A 14,943-nucleotide genomic window follows, 5' to 3' on the forward strand; every position below is an offset into this window, starting at 1 on the left:
AACCATTTCTTTGAGTCAACCTTTCCTTGATACGATGTCAGGTCAATGGTCAATAGTTTTTTCGGTTTGAGTGGAAGTGACTAGGGCATGATACGGTGTGTTACGCAAAGAGAGTTTGATGTTTTATCTAGAAGTGAGTTCCGTGTAGAATAGACATCGTGGATTGTGCAGGTGACTGCATGGGTGGTTTCTCCTCAATGCAACCATTAGAGAGTTGATTTCCAAGTAAGTGTGATGCGTTGCTTGATCTTAGAGCCAGTAATCTGTTGTTCAGCTATGATATAACTATCGAGGATAGTAGTTGTCGGAGATGGTTTTAGGAGTATCCATGGGATCACGAGTTGAGCTCACATGTTGGTTCGACGAGCGATTTTATAACCACTGTTCTTGTGACCCTTAGGTTGTTTAGCACGGATTGTGTGAGGCACTGCTGATTGGACCTAGTTCGTATTAGATCCAACAGCCTCCTGGTGAGATGTCTCGTGAGGATTACGCTAATACGATTTTATGTTTTGGGCTAGTTTTTGGCTTGGGGTAAGTGTTTTCCCTAATCTCGTATGTAGAGCAGATAGTTGAGTATTATTGTGACTTGGATTAAATAATTCCTTTTAAAATACGCATATTAATGTACATTGACTGGAGTCGTCGTTTACAGATTTAGTGTCGACTAGTAGTATGTTTAGGCTAGGAAGATGATGAGCGTTGAAAAGTGCGCATTTAAACCCCTTAAGCTTAGGTATTGTAAAACCTTTATCTATCTTATTTTCCTGCTTTAGATTGATTTAGTATTATTTCCATTTTCAGGTACTTATCCCTAAAATAAGCTAACTCAGCCAAATAAGAGCAGAAATGAAGCAATTCTGGGATGAATCAAAGAAAGGAGCAAAGTAGAGCAAAAGGAAGCAAAAGGTGGAATTTCAGCAACTTCGATCGATCTCAAGAAAAGTTCGATCGATCCAACTTTCATCGATCTCAACATTTCAAGATGGATCTGAGCCATGTTTGTCCCTATTCAAAGATCTTAAAGTTTGATCAATCCAACTTCATTCTCTAATCGATTGAACTATCTTGTCCTTATCCAAATGATTGATCTTATCCAGTTATACCACCCTACCAACCGCTTTTGTCCTTTTTCCAAAAAATATCTTCATAATATCTCAGATTTGTTTTTATCCAAAAAGGCGCCGCCATAGAGGATCGATCCAGCTTCAGTTCGATAGATCTCAGCCATGTTCGATCGATCCAAGGTCAAGGTTCGATCGATCGCACTTCCTCCAGTGCGAAAAAGTTAAATTGCCATCTCATAAAAAGTTATCTTCTATCCAATCATTAGGAGAATATTAGAGTACGTGCCAGATCATTTTTGGGTGTCACCTAACCTACCAAAAAGGAGGATTTGAGCAACTTTTGAGGGGGATTCACACACAACCATAGGGAGAGATTTTTAGAAATTTTTAGTGAGGAAGCAAAGGAGAAGAGGAGGCTAGAGACACCATTGGAGGCTCTTCATCAACCAAGGAGCAGATTTCTTCCGTAGAGCTTGCCCTTGAGGGTTGGAAGACATCATCCATGAGTGGCTAGACATCCTATTGGGGCTAGAGTTAGCCCTAAACATGCTTTCTACATCTTGATTTATATATTTTTAAGGGGATTTGTATTATGATACATGTTTTGACACTTCTATATATATAGATCGTGTTTATTCAATGATTTATATGGTTTAATGCTTCCAATTGATCATTTCATTTTATCCATATGTCTATGTATGCTAGAATAGATGTTCATGTGTTTGTCTCTATTTCTTGTGTTGATGCATGTCTATGTGTATTGATGCTATAGATCTAGAGATTATCAAGACATAGTGCTTAATGGAATGTTCTTGTGGTTTATTTGATGGTTCATACTCATTTCTTGACGGATTGTACCTCTCCCTTAGTTTAATTTCATGTCATAGCTTAATTGTAGTGTAGTTGTAGTTTAGATGTTAAATGGGAGGACAATTCATACTTGTTGTTGATGTTCCATACTTATGAAAACAAGTAACATATATCTTTAACCTTGTGATGTGTTTGGATTGTGAGCTTAATGAAAGGATTAATGACTTAGTTCGATATATTATGCTTTTCACTATGTTGCTTAGACAATATATGCTTAATTGGTCATCCTTACTAATTGAAACAACCAAACACACACACACAAATATTGCAACACATATCTTCCCCTCATTAATCATTCATTAAAGGTGTAGAAAAGTATGCATAGTGGTGATCTCTAAACACCAAGATCTTTCTCTCTCTTTTATTCTCTTTATTGCATTATTGTTTACTTTAGTTTAAATTGCATCTTAGTGTAATTCAACCACCAACCAATCTTTTGATCACTCGACCTACTAACCCTAATCTTGATTCCTCAACCGTGTACGATCCACCAATCCCTTGGGACGATCCCTACTTGCCCTAACTATATTTTTAGAGAAAGGTAGTAGTGGCAATTTTTAAATGTAAAACTTGGCCACATTCATCATAGCTTTATACTACTATCTTTTGTTGCACAAACTTTGGGTCAGTGTGTGACAAACCACCAGAAGATAACGATCCTAATGGTTTTGAGTGATTAGGACTCGGTGGAGTCACATAGTATGAGCGTTGAAAAGTGCGTATTTAAACCCCTTAAGCTTAGGCATTCTAGTACCTTTATCTATCTTACTTTACCGTTTTAGATTGATTTCGTATTATTTCCATTTTTAGACACTTATCCCGAAAATAAGATAACTCAGCCAAAAAAGAGCTTAATTGAAGCAATTCTAGGATTAAACAAAAAAAGGAGCAAATTGGAGAAAGAAAGAAGCAAACGAAGCCAAAGGTGGGAAGCAGCAAAGTTCGATCGATTCAACTTCAAGGTTTGATCGATCAAACAATAGCCGATCTCAGCACTTTAAGATAGATCCAAGCCTTGGCCCAAAAGCATAAAGTCTAAAAGTTCGATCAATCTAACACCACCTTTCGATCGATCGAACACTTTTGTCCTTATTCAAATGATTGATCCTATTCACAGCTGTACCACCCACTAACCACTTTTGTCCTTTTCCCAAAAATAACTCCCAAAATATCTCGGATTTGTCTTTTCCCAAAAAGCTCAACCAGTTGGATCGATCCAGCCTAACTTCGATGGATCTCAGCAAGTTCGATCGATCCAAGTCCAAGGTTCGATCGATCGAACTTCCTCCAATGCAAAAAAGTTAAATCTCCAGCTTGTGCAATCCGTCCTCTATCCAATCATTAGAGAATATTTTTTGCACGACCCCAGCTCATTTTGTGTGCCACTTAACCTACCTATAAAAGGAATATGATACACTTTTAGAGACATAGACTATTCTAGGGTTTAATCTCTTAGAGAGCAAGCTTAGAGGAGGAGGAGGCTAGAGATACCATTGGAGACTCTTCATCAACCAAGGAGCAAAATCTCTTCCATGGAGTTAGCCCTTGAGGGTTGGAGCAACATCACCATGAGTGGCTAGAGTTAGCCCCAAGCATGCTTTCTATATCTTAATCTTGTGTATTATTGAGGGATTAGTGTTGTAATTAATGTTTTGACACTTTGATATATATAGATCTTGTTTATTCAATGATTTATGTGGTTTAATGCTTCCAATTGATAATTTCATTCCATCCATATGTCTATGTATGCTAGAATAGATGTTCATGTGTTTGCCTCTATTTCTTGTGTTATTGATGCATGTCTATGTGGATTGATACTATAGATTTGGAGATTGTCAAAATATAGTGCTTAAAGAAATGCTCTTGTGATTCTCTTAATGGTTCATACTTATTCCTTGATAGATTGTACCTCTCCCCTAGTTTACTTTCCTGCTAGTAGTGTAGATGTAGTGTAGTTGTAGTGTACTGTTAAATGGGAGGACAATCAATGCTTATTATTTGATGATCCAAGCTTTTGAATGTAAGTAGCATATGTCTCTATCCTTGTGTTGTATTTGGATTGTGAGCTTAATGAAAGGATTAATGACTTGTTTTGATCTATCGTGCCTTGCACATGTTGTTTAGACAATATATGTTTCGTTGGTTAGATATATTGTGCTTTTCACATGATGTTTAGACAATACATGCTTAACTAGTCAACCTTGCTTATTGAATCAACCTAACACACACACACTTCAATATTGCAACACACCATTTGCCCTCAGTAGTCACTTGTCAACGGTATAGAAATACATTGCTTGGTGGTGATCTCTAAACCCCTAGATCTCTGTCTCTCTTACTTACTCTTATTTACAGTCTTTTGTTATCACTTAGTTGAATTTAGTTGCTCTCTAATCAACCAACCAACCAATTGTTTGATCACTCGACCCACTAGCCTTAATAACGATTCCACGACATTGCTCGATCCTCACAATCCCTTAGGACGATCCCTACTCGCCCTAGCTATATTTATAGTGAATGGTAGTAGCGGCTTCTATAAATGTAAAACTCTTGGCCCTCGTGTTAAACTTCACTCTCTTAAGTTTATGGTAAGACGACGAGCATAGTTTTTGGCGTCGTTGCTGGGGATTTGATTGATTAGATTTGGCAACGTCGGATTTGTGGAATTAATTAGGATTAGAACTCTTTTGATTGTGTCTTTACTTTATTTTTATTTTTCTTTTTGGTTACTTATTGTTTTGTTCTTACTTAACTAGGTACATTGTTGGAGAGGAAGCAAGCAAAGGAGCATTCAAGCTAAGCAAGCAAGGAAAAGTGCTGAAAATTTAAAAAAAATTGCTATGCTAAGCTATAAATTTGGAGTTGAAGTGCTAAAGGACTTTTGTGAGACTTTCTTTACTCAATCCCTTAGTTAAATCATCGGCCTGCGTGGAGGCTTGTTTTTAATTATTCTTTGCATCATTGTTGTTAAAGCATAGGAGTACGAATTAAGTGTTTATGGAAGAAGTTTAATTGCATTGTTGTAAAAGCATAGTGTTTGTCATTCTTTGTGCTTGTTGTGTTTTGCATTATGCATGCATGGACGTCGTTCATTGAGACCAACTCTTGTCCCTCTTGATTTGCTTTTTGAATCCATCGTTAGAAATCCTTAGGGAAGAGGAAGTTCAAATAGAACCAATCTATCAATGGATGACCATAATAATGATCATGTTGAGGACCTTGGTCACATAGACCAACAAGGTACCCTTTATCCCATTGTGCACAATGAGAACATACAAGTACCATTAGGCATGCCTAGGCCGTTCATTCACCAACCACCACAACAACAAGGCCAAGTTCCATATGGAATGCCAAGGCCAATGTATGCTCCACAACCTCCCATCATCAATCAAGGAATTCAAAACTAAGGTGTTCATGTTGCACCTCAAGTAATTAATCCACCTCTTGTTTTAAGAGACCATTATGTGCCTAATGAGTATAATGCACCTACATGCATCCAATTACCTTCATTTAGAGCGCATCATTATGAAATTAAGTCACAAACCATTCAAATGCTTCCTAACTATCATGGACTTCCAAGTGAAGAACCTTACAAGCATTTAGATGAGTTTCTTGAAGTATGTTCCACCGTAAAATATACGGACATGCCGGAAGAGGTTTTAAGACTCAAACTTTTTCCATTCACCTTAAAAGACAAGGCAAAGTATTGGTTTAACAATTTTAGGCCTTTTTCAATCACTTCTTGGGCAGAAATGCAACAAGATTTCTTGACGAAGTACTATCCGGTTTCAAAGACCAATGCCATGAGAACCTCAATTCGAGAATTTTCACATGGGGATGGAGAAACGTTTCATGAGGCATGGGAACGCTTCAATGAATTGCTTAGGAAGTGTCCACATCATGACATGCCCAAATGGCAATTAGTTTAATATTTCTTTGAGAGCTTATCGGACAACTATAAGGGTATGGTTGATGCTTCCATGGGTGGCTCATACATTGATAGGCATGAGGATGACGTGTGGCGTCTTTATGAGAGCATGAGTGAAAATTCTTTACATAGAACACTATCATCCAAGAAAGGTAGAAATTCACAAGGTAGGAAGAATGTTGGCTTACATCAAGTCGAATATTTAAAATAGCCGCCGAAATGAAGTCTTTATCTCAAATTTTTGATCAATTTTTTATTAACCAAAACTCGGCGAACCAAGTATCTTCCTTCCCTAACCATTCTAATTGTGCATCAAATGAAACATGTATGACTTGTTCTAGTGTTCTTCATTCTACTTCTCATTGTTCTCATGGACAAGTGCAAAATGAACCTAATGAACAAGTCAATGCAGCTTTTGTGAACCAAGGGAACAATCCTTATGGTATTCACTATAATCCAAGTTGGAGGAATCATCCGAATTTCTCTTGGAAAAACCAAGGAGATGGCTCAAATCCTTCCCAAGGCAGTTTTCAAGGGAAGTACATTCTACCTCCACTTCAAAACCAAGGATCCCAAGGTTATAGACCTTATCAATCATAAGGAAATCAATTTGCTAATTCTCATTTTCCTAACCAATTTTATTCCCAAGGTAATAGTAGAAGTCCCGCCTTTGAAGAAAAAGTTTTAAATGCTTTGGACACTTTAAAGGCTAACACTCAATTGCTTCATTCTCACTCTCAATCTATTGCGAAGCTAGAAACCCAAGTAGGGCAAATAGCAAGCACTCTCAATGCAAGAGAGAAGGGAAAGATGCCTATAAATGCCCCACCTAAGCAACAATATGTTGTGGAAACCCATTCCTCATCGAAAGGCCACACCATTGAACATGTTAATGCGGTGACTACCTTACGGAGTGGTAGGATTGTGGACAATCAAGTTGGAATGTCCAATGAAGAGAGTGAACTGGTGCAACCTCAAGTTGTCACCCGTCCCGTTTCACATCCCATTCCTCCTTCATTGCATATACATGATCTTGTGAATGAGAAAGTCTTGAAAAATGTGTTTGAAAAAGAAGTTTTGAAAAATGATGTTGAAAAGGTTTTGTTGAAAAATAATTTGAAACAAAATAATTTAAAAACTTCTTGTGTTGAAGAGAGTTCAAAAGAAAATTCTGAAAAAGTGTTTGAACCAAAAGTTCCATTTTCGGATGCCTTAAAAGGATCCATTTCAAAAGACAAGCAAAAGGCAAAAACCAATGAAATCATGGAAATGTTTAGGCAAGTGAAAGTTAATCTTCCACTATTAGATGCAATCAAGTAAATTCTGGCTTATACCAAATTCTTGAAAGACTTGTGCACCCAAAAGCGGAAGAACAAGAGCCATGCACCAAGAAAAGTGGTTTTGACCGAGCAAGTAAGCTCAATTTTGCAACATAACACTCTTCCAAAGTTTAAGGACCCCAGTTCACCCACTACATCATGCATTATTGGTGATCATATCATTAATCGAGTGCTTCTTGACTTAGGAGCAAGTGTTAAGCTTCTTTCATACTCAGTTTATGTCAAATTGGGCCTAGGTGAATTGAAACCGACGTCGGTAGTTTTGCAACTTGCCGATTGATCCATTAAGAAGCCTAGGGGTATAATTGAGGATGTTTTAATTAAGATTGATAAATTCTTCTTCCCGGTTGATTTCATTGTCATTGACACGGAACGGGTCCCCAATCCTAAGAGCCAAATTCCCGTTATCCTTGGCCATCCTTTCTTGGCAACCGCTAATGCCAACATCAATTGTAGGATAGGGATAATGAATATCTCATTTGGCCACATGAAGGTGAAATTGAATATCTTTAATCCCACACCCAATTCATTTGACAAATATGAAGGAGAGATTAATGTTGTAGATAAATGTCATGATCTTCAATGTCAAGGAAATGAGCTTTTATGTAAGACCAAACCTTCCAAAGGATCATCTTCAACCTTGCATTCTCAAAATCTTGTTCCAAATTCTTGTTTTGAAAGGGCATGGAAGCCCAAAAGTTGTGATTGCATAGACAAGGGACCAAAGGTTTCTTTTGAGCTTAATCCAACAAGTTCTTCAAAGAACCATTTGTTGGGTGGAGTTCAAAGCATCTATCACCCCAACAAGGAGGGGATGCATTATAAGATCTTAGATCTGGGCTAAAAGAGCCCAATGTCTTGCTAGAGACATTAAAGACTAACAAAAGCATTTCGTAAGGTGTCAAAACCCTATTCTTCCCTCATTTCTATCTTTTATTTTATTTCATGCGAAGTCTAGATACTTGTTTTTGGTTCTCATATGTATTGAAAGGAACTTTCATGTCATTATTGAGCATTCTACATAGTTCGATCGATCTGAAACCTGAGTTCGATGGATCGAACTCCATTCTGCATCCAACACTTAGAAAATTTTTCGACCTGCAGAAACCTGCATCCAAATCACCTCTCTGTCCCATCGTTCGAACAAATTCTTAGATCAATCAAGAGACCTTTGATCGATCCAACTTCCAAGTTCGATAGATCTCATGATTCAACACTTAAAAAAATTTTGAGCCTGCATAAACCTGCATATTTCACCTCTCTGTCTCATCGATCACAACATTCCAAGATCGATCAAGAAGTCCATCGATCGATCCAACTTCCAAGTTCGATCGATCTTCAAGTTCCAACACTTAGCCAATTTTCTGAGCCAAAAACCTGTATATTTTTGCTCTCTATCTGATCGATCGAACTCTTGTTTCGATCGATCTCAATTCTTCATTTCATTATTTTGACTTTGTTTTGACTTTTCAAATTTTCAAAAATCCAAAAATATTTTCACTTTTATTTTATTTTCATTTCATTTTATAATTCAAAAAGTTTTCAAATTTTCAAAAATATTTTAATTAGTTTTTAATTATTGTTGTTTATTCAAAAAAAAAAAAACCAAAAATATTTTATTCTATTTTATTTTACTTTATTTTCTAATTTTTAATTTTAATTCTAATTTCTAATTTTTAATTTTGCATTTTTCAAAAATTTCAAAAATTGAAAAATACTTTGAAGAGAGTTCATCAAAGTTCGATCGATCTCAGTTTAAGTTCGATCGATCAAACTCTGTCAGGAATGTTTTTAAAAAATAGAACCGAGGGTTTTCTAAATCGATACTTTAGATCGATCTCACCCTCTCTGCAAACCCTAACCCCCTTCTCCGTCGCCATTGTGCCATCACCTCTCCCACCTCCTGTGAACTTTTCGATGAGCATCTAAGCATCAATCTCTCTCTCCCTTCTCGGATTCATCTTCACTCTTCCACATCTCCACTTCTCTCATCATTTGAGGTAAGATCCGAGAATGTCCCTCATGATTTAAGCTTCAATCTTCTGCATACATGCTTTATATGTTGAATGCATGCTATATACATGACAAATTCCTCCATTGTTGAAGCTTGAAGCATTTGTGCCTATATATATATTTATGTGTGTGTGTGTATATATGTGTATATATTTTTGATGATTTGATTCGATTTGGGAGTATGGGCTTTGAACAGTGGCTAAGATTGATTGATTTGTTGTATTAATGGGCCCACGAACACGTTCGTGTGGGCCCTGTGCTTCCAAAGTCACAGATCTGTGACCTTTGAGTTTTCATTGTCGCACAGTATGATCGATCGAACTTGTATCTCATATTGATCTTGAGAGATTAATCGAACTCATGTCCCCGATCGATCGAAGTTGTGAGATTGATCTCACTTATTTTCGATCAATCTAACTTTTGTGATCGATCTCACTCCTTTTTATGATCGATCGAACTTCACAGATCTCACACGCACACTTCATTCATCATATCTTATGTTCATGCTATCTCATATATGCCCAATGCCTGTGATATACCACATTGGATGCATTTCATACTTACATTGTTTAGCATATTTCATATCCTGCCACTTGCATAGATTCATGTCATATCTGTTTTATCTATTTTTATTTGACATACATGTTCCTATATTGAGCTTCAAATTTCTTACTCCGGTACTAACTCCCATTGCAAGTTTTTTTTCTTTTTCTTTTTGCAGGCCATGGTTAAGAGGAAGACCGTTTCCAACAGGCAACACGGGCCCCACCGACACATTAAACCATGGACAAAGGAGCCAGCAGAGCCCTCTTATGCACAGGAGGAGCCAGCACAGGCTACCCCACCTCAGTTACCATCTCATGAGGCTGAGGATGACTATGTACCATCCACCTCTACAGCTCATCCTGCTTTTACACCATCACCATCTTCACCGCAGACTGGAGCTGAGCATTCACCTATACCAGCTCAGCCAGCTCATCTGGAGCGTGATAGGCCCGTGCCTTGATATGCGTATATAACGGTCAACCATGAGTTAGTGTTCGACACGACCTTCTTTTCTAGATCGGTGCTAACCCGATCCACTTACCATGACATCATTCAGAGGGGTCTGGCCGCTATTCTTGCCCCAGTCACAAAGCCGGTCTACCCGTGGCTGGTATAGTTGTTCTACCAGAACCTCCAACCATCGCCGCGTACCACATTAGAGCTAGTTACTTCTATAGATGGCCATCCGATCACCATCACAGCGAACTCACTAGCTCGCTCTTGCCGCTGTCTACACAGATGCCCTCCAGAGCTTCAGGAGACATATCTGAGGCTATACAGGCCTTCCTATGCCGACATGGCAGTTTTTCTTACAGGTCATCATGCTAGTGGCGAGACCTTCACCACTCGGACATTCCTTCCAGATGACCTTTGGTTCACCGATTCCGTTCTCTATCGGAACATTTAGATGGCTGGGCACAAGATTCAGAGGAGGGGCGATTATCTGACAGCCCTCTACGCCTTCTACACCGGGCACTGGGTGTCAATTCATGCGCTCATCTAGAGCGTGATGAGGAATCTATATGACGAGTACATCAACAAGGAGACACCCGGATAGGCTAAGTCTCTTCCAATCAGCCACCTCATCACCCAGATTTTGATAGATCAGTGCTACCCTATTCACCCTCGGGAGCACCCCGAGAGAGGTTCCTGTCACTTCCTGAAGAAAGACTGGACAAGAGCTACCGATCCATTATTACCAGACTGTAGGACCACGCGGTAGTGGCTGCAGCGGAGTTAGAGGAGGAGGAGGCCCAGGCAGAGGCACAGGCACAAGCACAGGCAGTAGCAGCAGATCCCACAGCCCACGATGCACTAGTCGATCCAGTTACCGAGCATATAGATATAGATTTAGAGCGCCTTGCAGATGACGCAGAGCAGTACTCTCTAGCTAGGTCGCCCATTCACGACCAGGAGCAGACTCAGGAGCTCTCTTCTGATTCATCTATGCCTGAGGCTCCAGATATGACCCTCGGCTTTGGAGTACGTCTGCAGACGCTTAAGGATGCTGTTGTTGCCATACGAGCTGATCTTATAGCCCACAGAGTTGATTTTGCTGCCTTCCGCACGGATGTTGCGACTATGTTCCGAGATCTATCCAAAGATATCCCCGGAGCCCGACCTGCCCGTCTTACCTCATCCTCTTGAGTTCCCAGTTCCTTTTATCTCATGATCCCTCTCTTCTATTGATACTTTACTTTTGTCACTGTACATTATTATTTTTACAGCTGGTCTGTCGGTTATGATATTTTTGTTCTACCTGCACTTTATCTGTTTTATATATATCTATTTTTGCTATGGATGTCATATGATTATTGTAACGACCCAGTCATTTACCTCCCTTTCCTTTTTCCTGAAATTTTATGAAAGAATTTTTTTTATTTAATTTTCCTTTCTGAACTCTGTTTCTTGTCGCTTAGTGTCATCTCGAGTGCTTAGAAATGATTTATGAGACTCTTCTCAGTGGATTGACAACTTCCTTTGTGGACCGAGTCATTTCTGTATTTTTACTTTTCAGACACTATGTGTTATTTCGTCCTTTTCCCTATTCTGTCTTATCTCCGTTTGTCACTTGTTTGGCAAAACCTCACTTTTCGTGCTCGGAGTTAGTTTTTGACTTCATGTACCTTTATCTTCAGTGGTTTTCTCGAAATATGTATCTTTACTTTTACAAGAAAGTACTCTGATTACTCCCGGTGTCCACAGGGGCATAGATACACAATTCTTCAGAATCTTTTTCATTTCTTGGGGTGTTTTTCATAAATATCTTTTGAAGATATTTTATTTTAGGGGTATCTATGAAAATATCATTTGGAAGATATTTTCATTCTGGGGCAGTTTCGCAGTTAACCATTTTTACAGGGGCCATTGTGCAATTAACGAAAGTTATTGCAAAATGTCTTGTCGGGGGCCTGGATCCTCGTACGGGATTCATTTTCACTTTTCGCTGCCTCGTAAATTCATAAAATTTCCTTCTGGTCATTTTTCTCCAGTTTCAGAATTTTTGGACCCGGTTGCCATCGAACTTGTTCGGGGCATAACTCTCTGCTCGGAACTCGGTTTTCTACATCGTTTCTTCGTTTGTTCATATTTTCTCATTTTGAATCTTTTTTGTTCACGGAGTTTTTCCATTTGAGAACGTTTGCTCAAAATCCACTTTTCCGGACCCGGCAGGCCCTTTCGGGGCAGTTTTTGAGACTTACTATAAATAGGATGCCCTAAAGTGAAAAATCAGATTTTCACTCATCTTCTCCACTTTCTTGGCTGGCAGCCATGGGAGCTCCTTGGCTGCCACCCTTTCTCCTTCTCCTCCACTTGATTTCCTTGGTAGAAATCCTTCGGCCTTTACATTTATTGTTCCCTTCGATGTGTTCTATCATTCCCCCTTATTAGAATTCATTTCTGACCATTTCTTGAGTTTTGGTTTGAAGTCAAGTTGTGATTTTCATGGGGCTTCCTTCGGATTCATGTAGATCGTGTTGTCCCCGACAAAACCCTTCGGTTTCGGCGAATTCGGGACACCTTTTTTTCAGTGGGGATTTGAGGTTTTCATCTCAAATTGAGGTAGGGGGTGTTATAATTTACTTTCTTGCTATATTACATGCTTGTGATGCTTATACAACTTGATTGCATGCTTGAATCACAAAATCTAGAGATTTTATTATTTATTTTTCTTGTGAAGGATTTAATTTTCCCGGTTGTCCATAACTTTGTTTAATCATGTGGCATGATAGAATATTACCCCTTGATATGTAGATTGACATATATTAAATCTAGATTATTTGGACAAGTAATGAAGATTTTACTTAATATTTATCTTGAATAAAATATTAAATCATATGACCTTATCTAGCTTTAAATCAACATGTGATAGCACATTATAATAGGCCTTAGCATGCTCTTCAATATAGATTAATTTGAGAGTAATCGGATAAGTTTTGAAATCTAGTAATATTTAATTAATTAGATTAATTAAATTGCTCCGAGTATACTATTCATTCTATTAGAATTCTGACTTGAAATTCTTGATGTGCATGGCATATAGTTTCACATATATTAAATCTAGAATATTTGATTAGGTTTTGAAACCTTTCATTTATTATTTTTCTTGTATTAAAGTTTAATACTCAAAGTCGTAACTTGCATGAAATGTACTTGTATTGTATTCTTAAATCAAGTTATGACATGTTGTATAACATATGTTAAATTGAGGTCATTTGGAGGACTTTCAAAATCTAGAGATTTTAATTAAATGAAATAATTAAAATCCATTTAATGGTTCTATGCACTTGATTAAGTTTCTAACCTTGTATTCATGATTTCCTTGATAAGTTCCTTCACGTGTATTACATTGAGCATAATTGGATAAGTTTTGAAACTTATATTTATTCATTTCCTTTGTATGGAACTTAACTCACATGGTTGTGTCGTGTATGAAATGAACTTGAAACTTGACATTGAACTTGGCCTTGATATGATCCTTGACATAATTTGTTCGTAGAACATTTGGACTTGCCATGTAACCTTGATAATTTAATCCCTTAAGTAGATTAAATTTCCTTTTATATCTCCCTCAAGTTAATCATGCCTTGATATCATGTATCTAGACTTCTTGTAACTTGGTTTCATTAATGTGCTTAATGAACATGCTCATTTGTTTTGGAATGGTTTATTCACACATGTGTTGTTTAGTATACAATTGAATCATGTATCTTATACTTATGGTATATTTGCTTCGATGGATTCCATGTGTTATTTATCTTGGTTATGGTCTATATAAATGCACACATTGATTTCTTGACATTTCATATGCCATCGTAGTTGAGAACTTAGGGCATGACTTGTGTGTTCCAAAATCTTGGTTGTGCATGATATATGGTTAATGCATTTCTTGTATTCTGATACAATCTTAACTTGCACAACTTGCTGATTTTGGGACTTGGGATATCAATCAAGAATTGACATAGCTAGGACTCAGTTCTAGTACGGGGGAATGTCCCTCTACACTATAGTGCGCACTAGGGGAAAGGTACCCATGGGTTAGTAGCCCTAAAGTGATCTCAAGAGTACGGTTTTAATCCGGGCGATATCCAAGTTTCCACATTGGTTGATTTCACTATTTAAATTTCAAGTTGCTATTCCTTGAAGATTTAAACTTGTCGTGTATGTGAAATGCACCAATCTTGTCTCATTGCATAGATTTTATGCTTCATTCGTGATTTAACTCCTTAAATTTTAAGTGTTGTATTCCTTGAAGATTTAAGACTCTTTTCGTGTTATGTGGTAGATTCTACCCATGGTTAAATACATAGATATTATGCCTTACTCCTGACTCCATGTATCTTCCTTTTTATGTTTTATGGAATATCCCATCTTTGTTTAATTACGCAGATATTATGCATTATCCTTGATGTCATGTGTAACTCTTTTCGTGTTATGTGAATGGTTCTAACTTTGTCTAATAGCATAGATATTATGCCATATTCTTGATTTCGTGTATTAATCATTTCGTGTTAATTGGAATGCTCCAATCATGTTAATTGTATTGATAATACAATTCATGTTAATCTATGTTCAAGTAACCTTCTTGTCATGTTCTTAGATTATCCCAACTTTGACTTGTTTTATATATGTATATATATCTTGATTCTTGTTACTTATACTCCATGGTAGCTTAGGA

The 14,943-nt window shown here is 37.7% G+C and overlaps 1 pseudogene; it reads right to left on the reverse strand.

Moving 5' to 3' along the window:
• Positions 1 to 5,745: 5,745 nt before the first annotated feature.
• On the reverse strand, positions 5,746 to 5,844 carry LOC132287355 (small nucleolar RNA R71; annotated as a pseudogene).
• Between the last annotated feature and the right edge of the window lie 9,099 nt (positions 5,845 to 14,943).

Source organism: Cornus florida, unplaced genomic scaffold (assembly GCF_030987335.1).
Source record: "Cornus florida cultivar Cherokee Brave unplaced genomic scaffold, ASM3098733v1 CherokeeBrave_3.0.0_Hap2_Chr11, whole genome shotgun sequence".
Taxonomy (NCBI): domain Eukaryota; kingdom Viridiplantae; phylum Streptophyta; class Magnoliopsida; order Cornales; family Cornaceae; genus Cornus; species Cornus florida.